This window comes from Leucoraja erinacea, chromosome 16, assembly GCF_028641065.1.
Source record: "Leucoraja erinacea ecotype New England chromosome 16, Leri_hhj_1, whole genome shotgun sequence".
NCBI lineage: Eukaryota > Metazoa > Chordata > Chondrichthyes > Rajiformes > Rajidae > Leucoraja > Leucoraja erinaceus.
Window position 1 is genome coordinate 32935850 of NC_073392.1, and position 18197 is coordinate 32954046.

The following is an 18197-nucleotide window of genomic DNA, read 5'->3' on the forward strand; positions in this document are numbered from 1 at the left end:
CTGTATCTCTCTAAAGTCTCTAGTTCAAATGTATTTGTCACATGCACCATAAGGTGCAGTGAAATGTAATTTACCCTGCAGTGTTGCAATTAAAAAAGAACACAATACACAACATAATTCAACACAGACATCCACCACAGCATTCTTCACTGTGGTGGAAGGCAATACAGTTCAGACAGTCTTACTCGCTTGTTGTCCCAGTCCTCCTCCTCCTTCTCCTAAAGACTTTAAAGCAAAGAACTCCCGATAAGCTACAGCAAAAATGGCAAAGAGTGTCCCTAGTATACAATACAATTTATTTGTTATCATTTGAACCTCTTGAGGTTCAAATGAAATTTGGTTTCTGCAGTCATACACACAAGAAAAAGAACCAAGACACAACACAATTTACACAATCATCCATCACAGTGAATCTCCTCCTCACTGTGATGGAAGGCAAAGTCTTATCTCTCCCCTGCACTCCTCCCGATGTCAGAGTCAAAGTCCCCGGCGGGCGATGGTAAGTGTCCCGCGGCCATTAAAGCCGCGCTGGGCGATGCAAGGCCGCGCTCCGGGTTTTGGTGTTGGAGCCCCCCGGCGGGCGCTAGCAAGTTCCGCGGCCGTTAAAGCCGTGCCGGGCGATGTAAGGCCCCGCTCCAGGTACTTTTCAACCCCGCAATTCGTGCGGGAAAAGTCGCCATTGCGGAAGCCCCGAAAAACGGCCTCCCACCAGGGACCCGTGGGCTCCCGGTGTCACTGTCCACCTGACCTGCGGCTGGTGCCTCCGAATCTCCGGGATCGGGCCGCAGCAGCTCGCCACCACAGCTCCTCCCGCTCCGAACTCGGCCAGCTCCGCGATGGTGGGTAAGTCCGCAGGCTCCGCAACTGGAGCCCCCAGGTCATTCCGGTTGGAGGCCGCCCACGGTGCTCGGCCCCAACGACAACGGAGACCCAACAAAGAAAAGGTCGGGTTCTCCGTACAGGGAAAAGATTTTAAACGTTTCCACACCACCCCCCCCCCCCCCCCCCACCCCCCCACACCCCCCCTACATTTAAACGAGACAAAAAACATGTCGCGCCGCCCACCTGAAGGTAGTAACTGCAGGGGGGAAAATGGCAGGATCATACAGAACATACAGGAAGGCTAACATGGGCAGGAACTACACAGTGAATTGTAGTGCTCTAGAGTGCTGTAGAGCAGAGGGATCTAAGAGTGCAGGTGCATGGTTCCTTGAAGGTCGAGTCGCAGGTAGATAAAGTGGTCAAAAAGGCTTTCGGCACATTGGGTTTCATTGGTCAGAGTATTGAGTATTGAAGTTGGTAGGTCATGTTGCACTTGTATAAGACATTGGTGAGACTACATTTAGAGTATTGTGTTCAATTCTGGGCACTATGTTATAGGAAAGATGTTGTCAAGCTGGAAAGGGTACAGAGAAGATTTACAAGGATATTGCCAAGACTAGAGGGTCTGGGCTATAGGGAGAGGTTGAGTAGGCTGGGTCTCTATTCCTTGGAGCGCCAGAGGATGAGGGGTGATCTTAGAGAGGTGTATAAAATCATGAGAGGAATAGATCGGGTCGAGTCTCTTGCCCAAAGTAGGTGAATTGAAGACCAGAGGCATATGTTTAAGGTGAAGGGGAAAACATTTAATAGAAATCTGAGGGGTAACTTTTTCACACAAAGGGTGGTGGGTGTATGGTATAAGCTGCCAGAGGAGGTAGTTGAGGCTGGGACTCTCTCAATGTTTAAGAAACAGTTGGACAGGTACACGGATTGGACAGATTTGGAGGGGTATGGACCAAACGCAGGCAGGTAGGACTAGTGTATCTTTGACATGTTGGCCGGTGTGGGCAAGTTGGGCCAAAGGGCCCGTTTCCACACTGTATCACTCTATGGCCCTATGACTCTAAGTGCAAGTGACTGTACAGCATTTTGAGGTGCAGCAGGAATGATTGCTGTTGAAGGGAGTAGACAATTAATTCCAGCCAAGGCACAATTTAATGAGCATCACCTCCTCTTCACTTTGGAGCAGTTGTATTCAATAAAGCAAAATAGGCCCAGCCACACAAAAGTTAATTTTGAAATTACTACACATTGATGACTCACATGTTTGGTCTGCATCACTTATTGCAGTGGTTTCTTGATCACTAACACACAATTGACTCATGCACTTCATGCAGCCAATCCATTTGTTTCTGAGCACTGTATTTTTGTAAAAGCATTTTCTGATCTTTAACAATGACCTCCATCTGTCCCTCCCCCTCCCAATTTGCTCCTGTCATGTGCCTGTTTAATTTCGTAGAACTTCTCAACAGGGTTGCTAAAAGCCCTGAGTACCGAGAAGTGAGGCAGCAGTCCCTTCCGATAAGAGGCAGGAGTGGCAGTGATTGGGGAAATTAGCTTCACAACTCAGCTTTGTAATTAAAGAGTCTAATTGCATTCTGCATTATGGTGGGAGCATCTAACCACCGCCACTCTGTGCGTGGGAGACTCGGCACTAACTCATCAACCAGTACACATACACCAGTTTTAGCAATAACAATACGTGCATTTATGCATCACTTCACCTTGCCTCAGGTGTGGAGAATGTTGTTCCCGGCTCATATTACTACCCCACAGAATGTACACTCAGTCTTCCCCTCTGTTCCCTGTTGTCAGGCTTCTTGCCCTCTGTTATCAGGCGTCTGAACAGGTTCTTCTAAGCCAAGGTCCTGTCCGATTCCTCTCTATCCTCTACCCCATTGAAGACATTGGACTTTGTCTATGGAAATGATGTGCTGCAATACTGAGAACTATAATCTGCACTCTGTATCATCCCCTTTGCACCATCTGGTGTATTTGAGTTTGAACTGATTGTATGGTATATCTGATCTGTTTGGATAACATGCAAAATCCTTCACCATTTTGCCTTTATAGATATGTATATAGCGCCGCAGAATTGTGCACCTATCCCCCCCCCTCCCCCCTCCCCCCTTTGTTTTGTTTTCTGTTTCTTGTTTTATTGTACTAAATTATATGTATGCACTGAGTACGAGCTGCTTTTAATCTCATTGTACATCTATAGTGACAATAAATGGCATATCTAATATCTAATATCTAAAATAAAGATTTTCACTGTACCTCCGTACAGGTGATAATAATAAAGATAAATCTAAACCTAAACCCACAATATCGTTGAAACAAAGACCTGCAGATGCTGGCTTATACCAAAGATAGACCAAAGTGTTGGAGTAACTCAGCGGGTCAGGCAGCATCTCTGGACAAAAGGGATGGGACTCTTCTTCAGGCCTGGAGTTGGGGTGGGTGTTTCTCCTGAGGTTACACCTTCCTTAGCCAACAGGGGACCTATCAGGCAAAGCCCTGCCTGAGGTCATTTGCGGCCTGCCCTGATTGGTCCTGGTCTTTACCCACCTCCAGATCTTCACCTCCTACCCAACCCCTAATTTCAGTCTGAGAAAGGGTCTCAACCTGAAACGTCACCCATCTTTTCCCTCCAGAGATGCTGCCCGACCAGCTGAGTTACTCCAGCACTTTGTGACTATCTTCTGACCAAGTTCTGGGCTGGTCCCATTTATCTGCAATTTGGGACCATTTCTCCCTGTCTATGTTCTCTAGAGATGCTCCAGCGCTTTGTGTCTCTCTCCCACAATATTGCTATTCTCATCTTTCCAGATCCAGTCCCATTGAATTGGAAGGCAGATGAGTTTGGCTGGGGAATTAATATTTGCAGCTGCTGCTATATTGTACGCTTAATGCATGCGACCCAGGACTAATCCCTGCTCTGATTAGAATTTCATATTGGGTCAGACCTCCCAAATGTTCTACATGGTTGCATCAGCAGTTTACACTCTGCCATAATTGGAATGAATTTCGGAGGCACAGTACGTGGCTATATGGTGTGCTTATTGATGCCAACCAGGGATAAACACTTAGGCAGTGCTCCCACTGAGGTACGTTTGAAATGTCACCTTAGTTGCAGGAAAATACATCAACCAGCACAGAGCCAATTCCTATGATCACGATAACGACTAGAGAAACTGCTCCAGTGATGTTGATCAGGAGCTAAAAATTAACTGGGATAATGTTCCTTTTTCCTAATGTTCCTTCAAAATATAGACAATAGACAATAGATGCAGGAGTAGGCTATTCGGCCCTTCGAGCCAGCACCGCCATTCAATGTGATCATGGCTGATCATCCACAATCAGTACCCCATTCCTGCCTTCTCCCCATACCCCCTGACTCCGCTATTTTTAAGAGCCCTATCTAGCTCTCTCTTGAAAGCATTCAGAGAACCGGCCTCCACTGGCCTCCACTCTGAGGCAGAGAATTCCACAGACTCACAACTCCCTGTGTGAAAAAGTGTTTCCTCGTCTCCGTTCTAAACGATCAAAATATGATCCTCTATCTCTGCCTGTGAGTGAAGTTAATGTGTAGGAAGGAACTGCAGATGCTGGTTCACACCGAAGATAGACACAAAATGCTGGAGTAACTCAGCGGGACATGCAGCATCTCTGGATAGAAGGAACGGGTGATTTTTGGGGTTGGAACTCTTCTACAGAAACATCACCCATTCCTTCTATCCAGAGATGCTGTCTGTCCCGTTCAGTTATCCCAGCATTTTTTGTCTATTTTCTAAGAGCGAAGTTAAGTTGAATAAAGTTAAGTCAGGTTTATTGTTACATGGACAAGGATAGCGAGGTATAGGTACAATAAAAAATCTAGCTTGCTGCAGCATCACAGGCATATAGATTCAGACAGCACACAAAAACAGAAATAACACGTAAAATTTCAAAAAGAAAGAAGATTGCGCAGAAACGCGAGTTCAAATGAGATCCCACATTATACCTCACGTAAAAGACATTATCTCCGATGTACTGAATATCAATGCTCAAATGTCAAGACTTTACTTTAGACCTTAGAGTCACATCGTGGAAACAAGCCCTTTGGCCCACCGAGTCCACGCCGACCAGCGATCACCCCCTACACTAGCCCTACCCTACACACTAGGGACAGTGTTAATTTACAGAAGCCAATTAACCAACAAATTTTACATCTTTGTGGGAGCGTGGGAGGAAACCGGAGCACTTGGAGAAACCCACGTGGTCACAGGGGAAACGTACGGACAACACCTGTAGTCACGATCGAACTCGAGTCTCTGGAGCTGTAAAGGCAGAAACTCTACTGCTCCACTGTAGTGGGACTGTAGTGGGGCTTGAACACACAACCTTCTGAGTTACCCACAAACAGTCCAATGAGCACACAATGTCACCTGCGGGCTAATATTAAGAATAAATACAAAGATTTTGTGAAAATATTCCATGTGGCTAGCTTACAGAAACGTAGGCAGAATGGTTGAAGGTGATACAGAAAAAATGGTGAATTAAAGGCATGGCTGCATTCAACCAATTGACACCCAACGCAGCAGCCATATTGATTCAATCGGACAGCACCACCAAATGGCTATCCTTGGATTTACAGCAATTTCTCACTTGAAGTGATATAAAGGCACAAGTGATTGCAGATGCACGAATATGGAATAAAACACAAAGTGTTGGAAGACAGTTGGAAAGTGTTGGGACGGCATGGTGGTGCAATGGTAGAGTTGCCATTCTACAGCGCCAGAGACCTGGGTTCGATCCTGACTATGGGTGCTGTCTGTATGGAGTTCATACCTTCTCCCTGTGACCTCCATGGGTTTTCTCAGGGAGCTCTGGTTTCCTCCCACATTCCAAAGACGTGCAGGTTTGCGGGTTAGTTGGCTTTAGTAAAAATTGTAATTTGTCCCTAGTGTATAGGATGGTGTAATGTACGGGGATCGCTGGTCAGCGCCGATACGGTGGGCTGGATGGGCCTGTTTCTGCATTGTATCTCTAAACTAAACTCATCTAAGCTCAGTGGGTCAAGCAGCATCTCTGGAGGCAAAAGCATGATTTTGCTGTAAGGTCTTGATTCTAATACCTCGACCATGCCTTTGTTTCCACAGATGCTATTTGACCTGTTGAGATCCTCCAGCAGTTTTCTTTTTTATTGTCCCGTGTGAAGTGATTGTGATCTCCAACAGTCTGGCAGTGAGCAGATGGGGGGGGGGGGGGGGGGGGGGGGGGGGGGGGGGGGGGGGGGGGGGGGGGGGGGGGGGGGGGGGGGGGGGGGGGGGGGGGGGTTAGAGGAAACATTGGAAGGGGAGTAGGGAGTGGGGGAGTAGGATTCCAATTTATGCTCTCAAAGATCCTGTTCTCACAACTCCAAGGAAATGGTTATAGAATGGAAGGCCAGGTCCAATAGCACAGACATCTTTCTTTCTGGCATTCTTCACAGGAGTTCAAAGAGCTAGATATTGAAAAATTGTGTGGGATGCTTCATGTACAATGGCACACAACTAGCAAAAGTACATGGAATGGCGGCTGGAGTATGTGATATCCATAGGGTATACATTCCAGAGACATGCACAAGTTGGGGCCATAGGCTGGTGTCAATACTGCCCCATGTACATTCTGCTGTTGGGCCGGATGGACCCACCCAACCTGTTGATATCTGACAGAATACTACAATGCAATCAGTCACTCGAATTCCCAAAGTGGCATCCACACCCTGACTAACCTCCACCCACCCTGACTAACCTGACCCACTCTCACCTCCATTCACCAGGAAGCAATAACCTTGTAGTGATTCCAATTATTCAGAGTCATAGAATCATACAGTGTGGAAACGGGCCCCTCGGCCCAACTTGCCCACACCGACCAACATGTCCCATCTGCACTAGTCCCACTTGAGTGCATTTGGCCCATATCCCTCTAAACCTGGCCTATTATCCATGTACCTGCCTGATTGCCAGCTTGGAGAATGGATAGCCCACTCCTGCTCTAATGTTCATCATAAGACTCTGAAGAAGGGTTTCGGCCAGTAACGTTGCCGAGTCTGAAGAAGGGTTTCGGCCCGAAACGTTGCCTATTTCCTTTGCTCCATAGATGCTGCTGTACCCGCTGAGTTTCTCCAGCTTTTTTGTGTACCATAAGACTTTTATTTATCTCTTGTTCACAATGTCTTGTCAATGCATGTTATGTTTACAGATCTGTGTTGCTACTGCAAGTAAGGATTTCATTGTGCCATTTTGGTACATATAACAATGAAACACTTTTGACTCTCTCTTGACTCTGGGATGTGGTTAGAAAGTAGGTGCAGTATATGTAAATACTAAATAAACAGGTAACTGTCTTAATATTGGGAATATCTATCAGCTCCCTTGGTTCATTGCTGTGGTGAAAGAATATTACATTCTGTTGGTTGTCAAGGGTACATCTACCCTGGCGAACATTAGTCCTTCAACCAATACCATTGCAAACAGATGGCACATTGCTCAATGCAAACTTGCTGCTGTCCTTGCCTCCACCGCGAGATTTGGCATTACTTCATTGGCTGCGAGGTGCGTTGGGGCATCCAAATGGCACAAAGGATGTGAGGTCAATCCAACAATGTCAAATGTTTAAAAATTACTCATATAAAGGATCTTTCCATCTGGCTGCTACAACCCTTGGCCATAGACAATCTGCTTTAATCAGTTCTGTCTCCTACCAATATATTCATCCAGCACTTTCAAGAGGATTTTATGAACATATGTTATGCTATCAAAGAAATTTCCAACAGGCGTTGAAAGCCTAACAAAACCATGATGTACCTGAAATTCCTATCCTTTAGACAATAGACAATAGATGCAGGTGTTGGCCATTTGGCCCTTCAAGCCAGACGCCATTCAATGTGATCATGGCTGATCATCCACAATCAGTACCCCGCTCCTGCCTTCTCCCAATATCCCCTGACTCCGCTATCTTTAAGAGCCCTATCAAGTTCTATCTTGACAGTATCCAGAGAACCGTCCTCCACCGTCCTCGGTGGCAGAGAGTTCCACAGACTCACAACTCTGTGAAAAAGTGTTTCCTCATCTCCGTTCTAAATGCCTTACCCCTTATTCTTAAACTGTGGCCCCTGGTTCTGGACTCCCCCAACATCGGGATCATGTTTCCTGCCTCTAGCATGTCCAAACCCTTAATAATCTTATATGAAATCTTTATTTCAAATATTTTAAAGGACTATAAGGGATTTGCTCTGGTAATAGATTAGCAAGCAAATACACATTGCCTCGTTCAAATTGGCGTTGTACAATGCCGATAGATTTAAATTAGAATTAATTATAATATATTCTATTCCTATCTCAATGCAAATCAACCTTATACCTATGTGCAGGAAGGAACTGCAGATGCTGGTTTACACCAAAGAAAGACACAAAATGCTGGAGTAACTCAGTGGGTCAAGCAGCATATCTGGAGTAAGTAATGTTTTGGGTCAGGACCCTTCTTAGAGTTTAGGCATTTACTGATATCTTGTATGGTTATTTACTGTAAATCACTGCCATACATTGACCACTTGGACAGTGACTTGTAAACATTCAAGTTGATACACAGTTTCATCTTAGTAGCTCAATACTACACTCTCGGACTATCTTTAATTGGACTTTACTGGACTAATGTTATTCCTTTATCTTGTTGACGGCTCAGTTGTAATCATTGTACATTGTGGACGGCTCGTTGTAATCTTTTCACTGCACCTCAGTGCACGTGACAATAAACTAAACTAAACTACCATGTTCCACCCCACAGCACCCATAAGCAATAACATGGGTTAACTGTTTGTAATGCATATAATTTACTGCAAAATGTAGGCTACCCATAGCAATTGGTTGATGCAAAAGTACACAAAGTGCCGGAGTAACTCAACGAGTCGGGCACCATACCTGGAGAACATGGATAAGTGATGTTTCAGGTCGGGAACCTCTTCAGACTGGATCCTGACCTGGTAACTGGTTGACAGCTCTATTTAAGTTCTCCATGAAATGCCTCCAACCCTTCTTATCAAATCCCTATCTGTACCCTTCCTTTACTATCTCTGTTAGTCATAGTCATACTACGTGGAACCAGGCCCTTCGGCCCAACTTGCCCACACCGACCAACATGTCTCATATACACTGGTCGCACCTGCCTGCATTTGGCCCATATCCCTCTAAACCTATCCAATACATGTACAGTCCCTGTTTAATTGTTTCTTAAATGTTACAATAGTCCTGCCTCAACTACCTCCTTTGGCAGCTCATTATATATACCCACCACTCTTTGTGTGAAAATGTTATCCCTTGGATTCCTATTAAATGTTTCCCCCATCACCTTAAACCTATATCCTCCGGTTCTCAATTCCCCTACTCTGGGCAAGAGACTCTGTACATCTATTTGATCTATTCTTCTCATGAGTTTTATACCCCTCTAGAAGATCACCCCCAATCCTCCTTGCGCTCCAAGGAATAAAGCCCCAACATGCTCAACCTCTCCCTTTACAGCTCGAGTCCTGGCAATATCCTTGTAAATCTTCTCTGTACCCTTTTCAACTTGACAACATCTTTCCTGTAACACAGTGACCAGAACATAACCCAATTAGCTGAATGCGGACTCACCAACGTCTCATACAACTGCAACATGACATCCCAACTTCTAAACTCAATGCTCCGACTGATGAAGGCCAATGTACCAAAGCCTTTGTGACCACCCTATCTACTTGTGATGCCAACTTCGAGAAAGTATGTACCTGCACTCCTAAATCCCTCTGATCTACAACACTCCCCAAAGCCTTACCATTTACTGTGTAATCTAAATAAAGTCTGTTTAAGGGAATACTCTGTTATGTAGCATTGTACAAAATGCTGTTTGCATCAACTAGTCTATGCACTTGCAAGTCCTCGTGATAGACACTCTCTCCATGAAAACAATTCCCTTGAATTCTCCTGCTATTCTGAAGGCAGATTAGTGGAATCTTTGATCACTAATCATAAGGAGTGAGGAAATTGCCTCTAGTGCTCGTCTCTGGTGCCTCTACATAAACCCTGAACTTAATCGATAGCAAGAAGATCTCTGAATGATTTCTATCAGAAGTTCGGGACCTGGTCCTTACTGAACATGGAAACAAAGCACCGACCTGAACATAACTTGGCATCATTTAGGCATCTCATTAACAGAAGCCACAGGTAGTCGGCTTCAAGAAAATATATGGCTCATTTGTGCACTAAACACTGTTTGTTATCTGAGGTTGATTTAAGAGTACCATTGCAATGAAACAGAGGCAATTATAAGCCAGTTCAATGGTAATGGGTTATCATTAATATTTGCTTACAAAATCAGTTTCAGCAGGGCGACACAGTGGCGCAACGGTATGGTTGCTGCCTAACAGCGCCAGAACCCCGGGTTGGATTCTGACCGCGGGTGCTGTCCGTGCAGAGTTTATACGTTCTCCCTGTGACCACGTGGGTTTTCTCCGGATGTTCAGGGTTTCTCCCACATTTCAAAAATGGGCAGGTTTGTAGGTTAATTGGCTTCTGTAAATTGTCCCTACTGTGTAGGATGTGAAAGTGGGATAACACAGTGTATGGGTGATCAATGGGCGGTGTGGACTTGGTGGGCTTTTACACAATTGAGTTATTACGGAGTGAGAGCTAGTGTTGACGCTCAGCACCCATTGATTATTGTTCAACAATGGAATCACGCAAAAAATAATTATTAACATAAATCTATAATCCTTGAGATACAATACCTCTGAACAATATGTGGGAATCAATGATCCGCAAATCTATTTGTTATAATTACATCTCTATTGATTTAACAGCATCAATTATCAACTTTACTGCTAAATATTTGCTATTTATATGATATTAATATTGAGTTGACACTTCTAAAAGCAATTGCACATGATTATACTGTCCATTAGCGTTCCTTAATACTCCATTATATTTAAGTCACAAAGTTCTCGTAACTCCAATCCAACAAAAAACTGCAGAGAACTTTTCTGCCTGACTCGATCAAATTAATAAACAATGAGCAGCAAAGCCTACAAAAGAAGCTCCAAAGCATTAATTTATATTCCCTGTTTTTGGGAGAACCAGCCGAGTGCGCTCCACAGCACAATGTTATTCAACACACAGGGAACCTTTCATGGTGTGTTCAGTCTGTCCACATCCTCCCGCAGGTGAAATTATTTCACTCTCTGCACAGAGTGCAACTACTTGGAAAAGCACACAAGCAGCATTAAGACATGGCCTTCAATAAGTGCTTTGGTAATGGAGTGTTTCAAAATTGTGCATTTGCGATGAAGCGCACTCAATGTATTATGGAAAGCGTTTTAATAGAGAAGCAGATTGTACTGGAAGATGCTGTAAAAGAGGACTTTTGGTAACCTCTCTGAATCATTTAACAACTGGAACCGCTAGTCTTGCCCAAGAGCCCATATTTATTCAGGGCTTGACTATTGCCATTTCCCTGCCTCCCTCTTACCGTGGCGCCATTTCAAAGTAGTGACAGTACTAGGACCAGTTCCATGGATCTCACCAGCCTCCTGGTACATCAAGGTTCTGCCACCACATGCTTTCTTTGATGTGTTGAATGGCTGTGGCTCATCCTAGAGTTGGCAGATGTGGGAGAATGGGAGCTTGTGCAGAATCAGGGTGTCCGGAGTCCAAAGTGCCCTCTTGGGGCGGAACATTGGCACAGTTGGTAGAGCTGCTGCCTCACAGCGCCAGAGGCCCAGGGTCGATCCTGACCATGTGTGGAATCTGCATGTTTGCATGAATCAGCAATGCCCTGTGACTGTGTGGGTTTCCGCTTTCTTCCCACATCCCAAAGATGTCTGGGTTTGGGGTTAATTGGCCATGGCAGTAGTGTCTAAATTTTGCCTAAATTACCCCTAGTGTATAGGGAGTGGGAAACCAGGATAACATTGATCTAGTGTGTACGGGCATCGATGTTCGGTGTGGACTTAGTGTCCATGCAGTACCAAGGACTAGACAATGGGCACAGGTGAATGGGGAGGTGTGGAGGAGGAATTGTCTGCAGGCACCGGTGATCTACAGGCTCTACAAGGGGAGTAGGCCCGATGGAAGGTTATGGCTAGTTAGTTAGACCATGCAGTGAAATGATCAGGAGAAGGCTTGGATAGAGTGAATGTGGAGAGGATGCTTCCACTAGTGGAGAGTCTAGGTCATAACCTCAGAATTAAAGGACGTTCCTTGAGGAAGGAGATGAGGAGGAATTTCTTCAGTGAGAGGGCGGTGAATCTGTGGAATTCTTTGCCATAGGAGGATATGGAGGCAAAGTCAATAGATATTTTTACGGCAGAGATAGATTCTTGATTAGTACGGGTGTCAGGGGCTATGGGGAGAAGGCAAGTGAATGGGGTTAGGAGGGAGAGATAGCTCAGCCATGATTACTTGGCAGAGCAGACTTGATGGGCCAAATGGCCACATTTTCTTCTCCCATCACTTATGACCTTATGACACTCCTACTGGTGTACAATCCAATACCTGATGCATTGTTAGATAGAGTCAAAGAGCTACACCACATGGAAGCAGGCACTTCAGCACATTTTATATATGCCAACCAAACTGGCATTCCGGACACATTCCATTTGCCTGCATTTGGCCCATAGTCCTCTGAACTCATCCTATCTACATATCTGTCCAAATGTCTTTTAAAAGTCATAATTGTATCTTTCTCTGATCGCTCATTCCAGATAAGGACTACACTGTGAGTGTAAAAGTTGCTCCTAAAGCCCCACTTAAATCCTTCCCATTGCACCTTAAGCCTATCCTCTGTCTTGGGTAAAGACTGTGAACATTCACTTTATACATGCTCCTTGTGATCTTGTACACCTCAATAAGGTGATCCCTCAGCTTCCTACGCTCCATAGAAAAAAGTCTCAGCGTATCTCTTCTTATAACCGAAGCGTACAAGCCCTGGTAACATCCTGGTTCATTTCTTAAGCACCTTTCCTACCTTAAAGGCATCCTTGCAATAACTGGCCAAGCAGAGTTGTACAAGTGTGGCCTCACAAACAACTTGTACAGTTTCTCGTGCAGATGTCCCAACTTTTGCACTCAATACCCTTCCCAATAATGGCCAGCGAGCCAAATGCCTTCTTCACCACACTGTCCACCTGACTCACCGCTTTCGGGAAACTGTGCAGCTGTACTTACTTCCCAGATCAGGAGCAGGATTAGGCAATTTTCCCCCTGACATCGGCTCTGCCAATCAACAATCTCGTGCCGGCCTTTTATGTTAGCGCCATTTCATGCGTATCCCTTGATACAGACAAAAGACTTTTAATTAACTCAGCCTCCACGACCATCTTTGGTTGAGAATTCCAAAGATATTCTATCACCTAGATGAGGAGATTTTATAGCTGGCTCCTTAATGTGGAAAATGACGCTGGATACTATTCATCCGTGTATCTACTTTGTCAAGCTCCATAAATATTTTGTACAAATCCAGAATCAACAAATTTACCCCAGGTTTGGGAACCCTTGCTTTAGATACAATACCTCATGTCTGGGAATGGGGAATGTAAGCATAACAAAGATAGGACAGAGATAAGGAAGCTTGTTTTCCACTGTGGGAAGTTACAGTAGACCACCTATGCCCTCTACCTCTAGTAGCATAGAAATGTTACTGTAATTGGGGGGCTTATGATTGGCTCGGAGAGGGGATGGTGGCGTGGTACGATTAAAAAGGTGAGATAGAATAATGTCAAGATGCCCTGGTATTATGTTCGACTTGTATTAACCATCTTGTTGTTGAATAAGATTAACATAAACAGAAAGTATATTATGACTAATGAAATAATTAATACCCATGTAGTAGATGGTTGCTATAGGAAAACATATAGCCAAGGACAAAGTATATTTTCGTATAGTTATATCTAACAAAAAACAAAAGTTGTTTACTGCACTATATAACTGTCGGGCTAATTCTGTTGTGAAGTCAGAGAACTGGTGAGCAGTTAACTGCCGCCATCTCTCCATGACATCATGCAATAAAGTCTCTTGAAGACAAAGCAAGTTTCCGCTTTTCAGTTTACTTTAATTTCCCTCTAAATTAATTTCTGCCACGGAATTTGGCATAGTTGGCAGAGAGACCAGACCTGCATGCGATTTTCCAGGTATCGTCACACGAGGGTCCCATATAACGTCAGTTAGTTGACTTTAACACACAAATCCTCTAGCCAATAATGTTTGCCTTTAGTCGGAGGTCAAACAGCTGCAGATACAGGAAATCTGAAATAAAAACAGATCAGACAGCACCTGTGGAAAGTGAGATTGGCATTACTTATCAAAATGAAGAGCCTTCATCAACTGGGCAATTTCGCGTGTCCATCTCTGACTCTTCCCTTCCCTTTCTGGATCTCTCTGTCTCCGTCACGGGATAATGGTCATCAAGAAAATTAAATTACAAGCCCACTGCCTCCTACAGCATTTTCTGTTTTTTATATCCTAATTTCTATGTCTTTATCCATGATAATGGTAATAAAATATTTAATTTCTCTGCTGTTACATATCTCCCAATATAGCCTCCTCATTAATCTTTCTAATTCTTGTTTATATAATATGGAAGCACTACTCTTTTTATGCTTCTCATTAGATCACTGTAATATTTTATTGTTACTTTTCCATTATCCTTTGCTAAAATCAGCTTATTTTTCTATCTATCTATCTATCTATCGATCTATCTATCTATCTATCTATCTATCTATCCATCTATATATCTATCTAGCTCCATATTTATATCTATTATTATTATTATTATTATAACATGTATTATATTAATGTAATTTCTCTTGACAGCCATAGTTGGATTACTTTTCCTCTTTGGTTTTGCACTTTAAAGAAATATATTATATTTGCTGCAAACCTACAAACCTATGAACTAATATTCGCTGATGCTAAAAGTTTTAACTCAGATCGCATTGGTTTCCTAATTACATGGAAAACTACTTGTTTGCTTTTGTAAATGAAAGCTATAAAAATCGCAAAAACCTAATAGTCAAACAATTAACCAAATATGTCCTTAGTCGGTCATTGATTGCTTTCAAAACAGAGTTGGTTAGTTTTCTGATATAGGGACAGGACAGGGAATGGTGCAAAGTAGAAGATCAGCTGTATACTTGTTGAATGATGCATCAGACTCAAGGGGCTGAATGGTCTATTCCTGATCTAACATCTTGCAGGAAAGAAAATCCCATAGTTAACCCAGGAGGTGGTAGATATTTCTGTGGTAATTACTGTTCACCCAGAGTGCCTGATGGAGCGTCTATACGGCACAGGCAGAGGTGAATCTTTTCCACTTCACCTTAAAACAATGTCCTCTGGCTCTCGATTCCCCTCCTCTGGGTAGGAGACTCTGTGCGTCTACCTGATCTTTACCTCTTGATTTTATACACCTCTTTAAGATCATCCCTCATCCTCTTGTGCTCCAAGGAACCAGAGACCCAGCCTGATCAACCTTTGGCCCTGGTGTCCTGGCAACTTCCACATCAATCTGATCTCACCTTGCATCTTCCCTCCATTTTAGACCCTGACTCGTGTTAAAATCAGAACCAGGCTGTCACAATTCATTTAAAAGAAGAGAATATTGCCATTTATTGGAAGCACATTTAAACACATTCAAAGCCGACGTGCTACCTGCAAAAAATGATTTGGAATATTAATGGGATAAATTACTAAATTGTGTCTGAATATCATTAATGTTTAATTACAGGAGGATCGGCTAACGTCACAGTACTGGAATAGTTTGCACTGCTCCCAGCATGCGTCTGAGATAGAGAGAGGGTAAAGATTTCTGTTCCGTTTCTCCATAATGCTTACCTATCAAATCTGTGAAGGCAACTATCCTCAGATGCCTCGACTGAGACGTAATTTAATGCAATAAGAAAAAAAGCACTGGCTTAGCAAAAGATTGAGGAAAGGTTATTCAATCTATCCCATCCTGACATTTATTTCTGGAGATAAGCCTGCCACTGAACCTATATTCCTTCACTCATTTTCGAAATGTCTGCATTTCTCTTTTGACTGCTTCAATCAAATTGCCTGCACTGCTGCAGAGAAATGGGAGTAAGTCATTTAGACCCTCAGCTCTGTCAAACAACACAGAAACAGGCCCTTTGGCCCATCTTTAGGTATTTTAAGGCAGAGATTGGCAGATTCTTGGTTAGTAAGGGTGCCAGGGGTTATGGGGAGGGCAAGAGCGATTCCTAGCCTTTTCCCCGCCAACGTGCGCTCACTGGCAAACAAAATGGACGAACTCTGGCTAAGGATCACCTCCCACAACTGGACCAAAGACTGCAACATCCTGATCTTCACGGAAACTTGGCTCAACATCGACGTTCCTGATAGCGCCATCCAGCTAACGGGGCGTCATTTACTCCGAGCGGACAGGACAACAGACTCCGGTAAGACCAGAGGTGGGGGTCTGTGCATTTATATAAATAAAGCATGGTGCACGGACTCCACCATCATCGAGAGTCACTGCTCAGCTAACCTTGAGTACCTCTTGGTTAGATGCAGACCGTTCTATCTGCCCAGAGAGTTCACCTCCACTGTTGTGACTGCAGCCTATATCCCTCCTGATGCTAATGAAAGCTTGCAATGAAAGAGCTGCATACTGCCATTAGCAAACAACAGACACACAACCTTCATTGCCAGACGGGGAAGCCTTCATTGTTGCGGGTGACTTCAATCACTCCAACCTGAAGTCTGTACTCCCCAAATTCCACCAACATGTCTCCTTCCCCACTAGAGTAGACAAGACACTGGACAAAGTCTACACTAACATGGCTCAAGCTTACAAAGCCGTCCCCCTCCCCCACCTTGGTCAGTCTGATCATCTCTCATTGTTCCTGCTCCCTAAGTACTCCCCACTCATCAGACGGGTTAAACCCACTGTGAGGACAGTTAAAGTCTGGTCAGAGGAAGCGGACTCCACACTTCAGCAGTGTTTTGGAAACACTGACTGGAAGGCGTTTGCAGCCCAGGCCACCCTTGACTCTCACACGGACATTGATTCCTACACATCCTCTGTTCCGGACTTTATAAACTCCACCATCAATAGTGTCACCTCCCTCAAACGGGTGACCATATTCCCGAATCAGAAGCCATGGATGAACAGCGAGGTCAGGCTACTGCTGAAAGCACGGGACACCGCTTTCAGGTCAGGCGATGCTCGAGCCTACAGTTCATCCAGGGCTAACCTGAAGAGGGGCATCAGGAAGGCCAAGCACTGCCATAAACTCAGGATTGAGGAGCACTTCAACAACAACTCCGACCCCCGACGCATGTGGCAAGGCATCCAGGCCATCACGGACTACAGACCCTCCAACATCACCCCCACATCCAGCGACGCCTCCTTCCTTGAGGAGATTAACCACTTCTATGGCCGCTTCGACAGGGACAATCTAGAGACAGCCATCAAGGCTGTGCTCCCTGCCGATCACCAACCCCTCACACTCACCCCCTACGACATGTACGTGGCACTGAGTAGGACTAATGCACGTAAGGCTGCTGGCCCTGACGGCATCCCCGGGCGCGTGCTCAGTGCCTGTGCTGCGCAGCTGACAGACGTCAGGACTGACATCTTCAACCTGTCACTTGCCCAAGCAGTTGTCCCCACGTGCCTTAAAACAACCTCCATCATACCGGTGCCAAAACACTCCACTGCGGCAAGCCTCAACGACTTCCGCCCAGTTGCACTTACCCCCATCATCACCAACTGCTTCGAGAGGCTGGTCCTGGCACACCTCAAAGGCTGCCTACCCCCCACACAGGATCCCTATCAGTTTGCCTACCGCAAGAATAGGAGTACGGAGGATGCCATCTCAACGGCACTTCACTCCGCCCTCTCCCACCTCGACAACAGAGACACTTATGTAAGAATGCTGTTCATCGATTACAGCTCAGCATTCAACACCATTATACCCTCTAAACTGATCACCAAACTCGGTAACCTGGGCATCAACCCCTCCCTCTGCAACTGGATACTGGACTTTCTAACCAACAGACCCCAGTCTGTGAGGTTAGACAAGCACACCTCTTCAACCCTCACCCTGAACACCGGCGTTCCACAGGGCTGTGTGCTGATCCCCCTCCTCTACTCCAGCAACCTCTTCACCTATGACTGCACACCTGTACATGGTACTAACACCATCATCAAGTATGCAGATGATACAACTGTAATTGGCCTCATCAGCAACAACGATGAGTCGGCCTATAGGGAGGAGGTCCAGCTCCTAGCAGCATGGTGCGCTGACAACAACCTGGCCCTTAACTCCAAGAAGACCAAGGAGCTCATTGTAGACTTCAGGA

The 18197-nt window shown here is 44.9% G+C and overlaps 2 protein-coding genes across 2 annotated transcripts in view; both read right to left on the reverse strand.

Annotated features, from left to right (window-relative positions):
- tma7 (translation machinery associated 7 homolog) overlaps nt 1–6462 on the reverse strand; it is a 242294-nt gene extending 235832 nt beyond the window's left edge. Inside the window, exon 1 of the mRNA XM_055648094.1 lies at nt 6458–6462. The gene's annotated coding sequence lies outside the window, so the exon portion shown is untranslated. The remainder of the gene's footprint in view (nt 1–6457) is intronic.
- Nucleotides 1–18197, reverse strand: part of LOC129704762 (copine-9-like) — a 362839-nt gene that overhangs the window by 216430 nt on the left and 128212 nt on the right. The window lies entirely within an intron of this gene.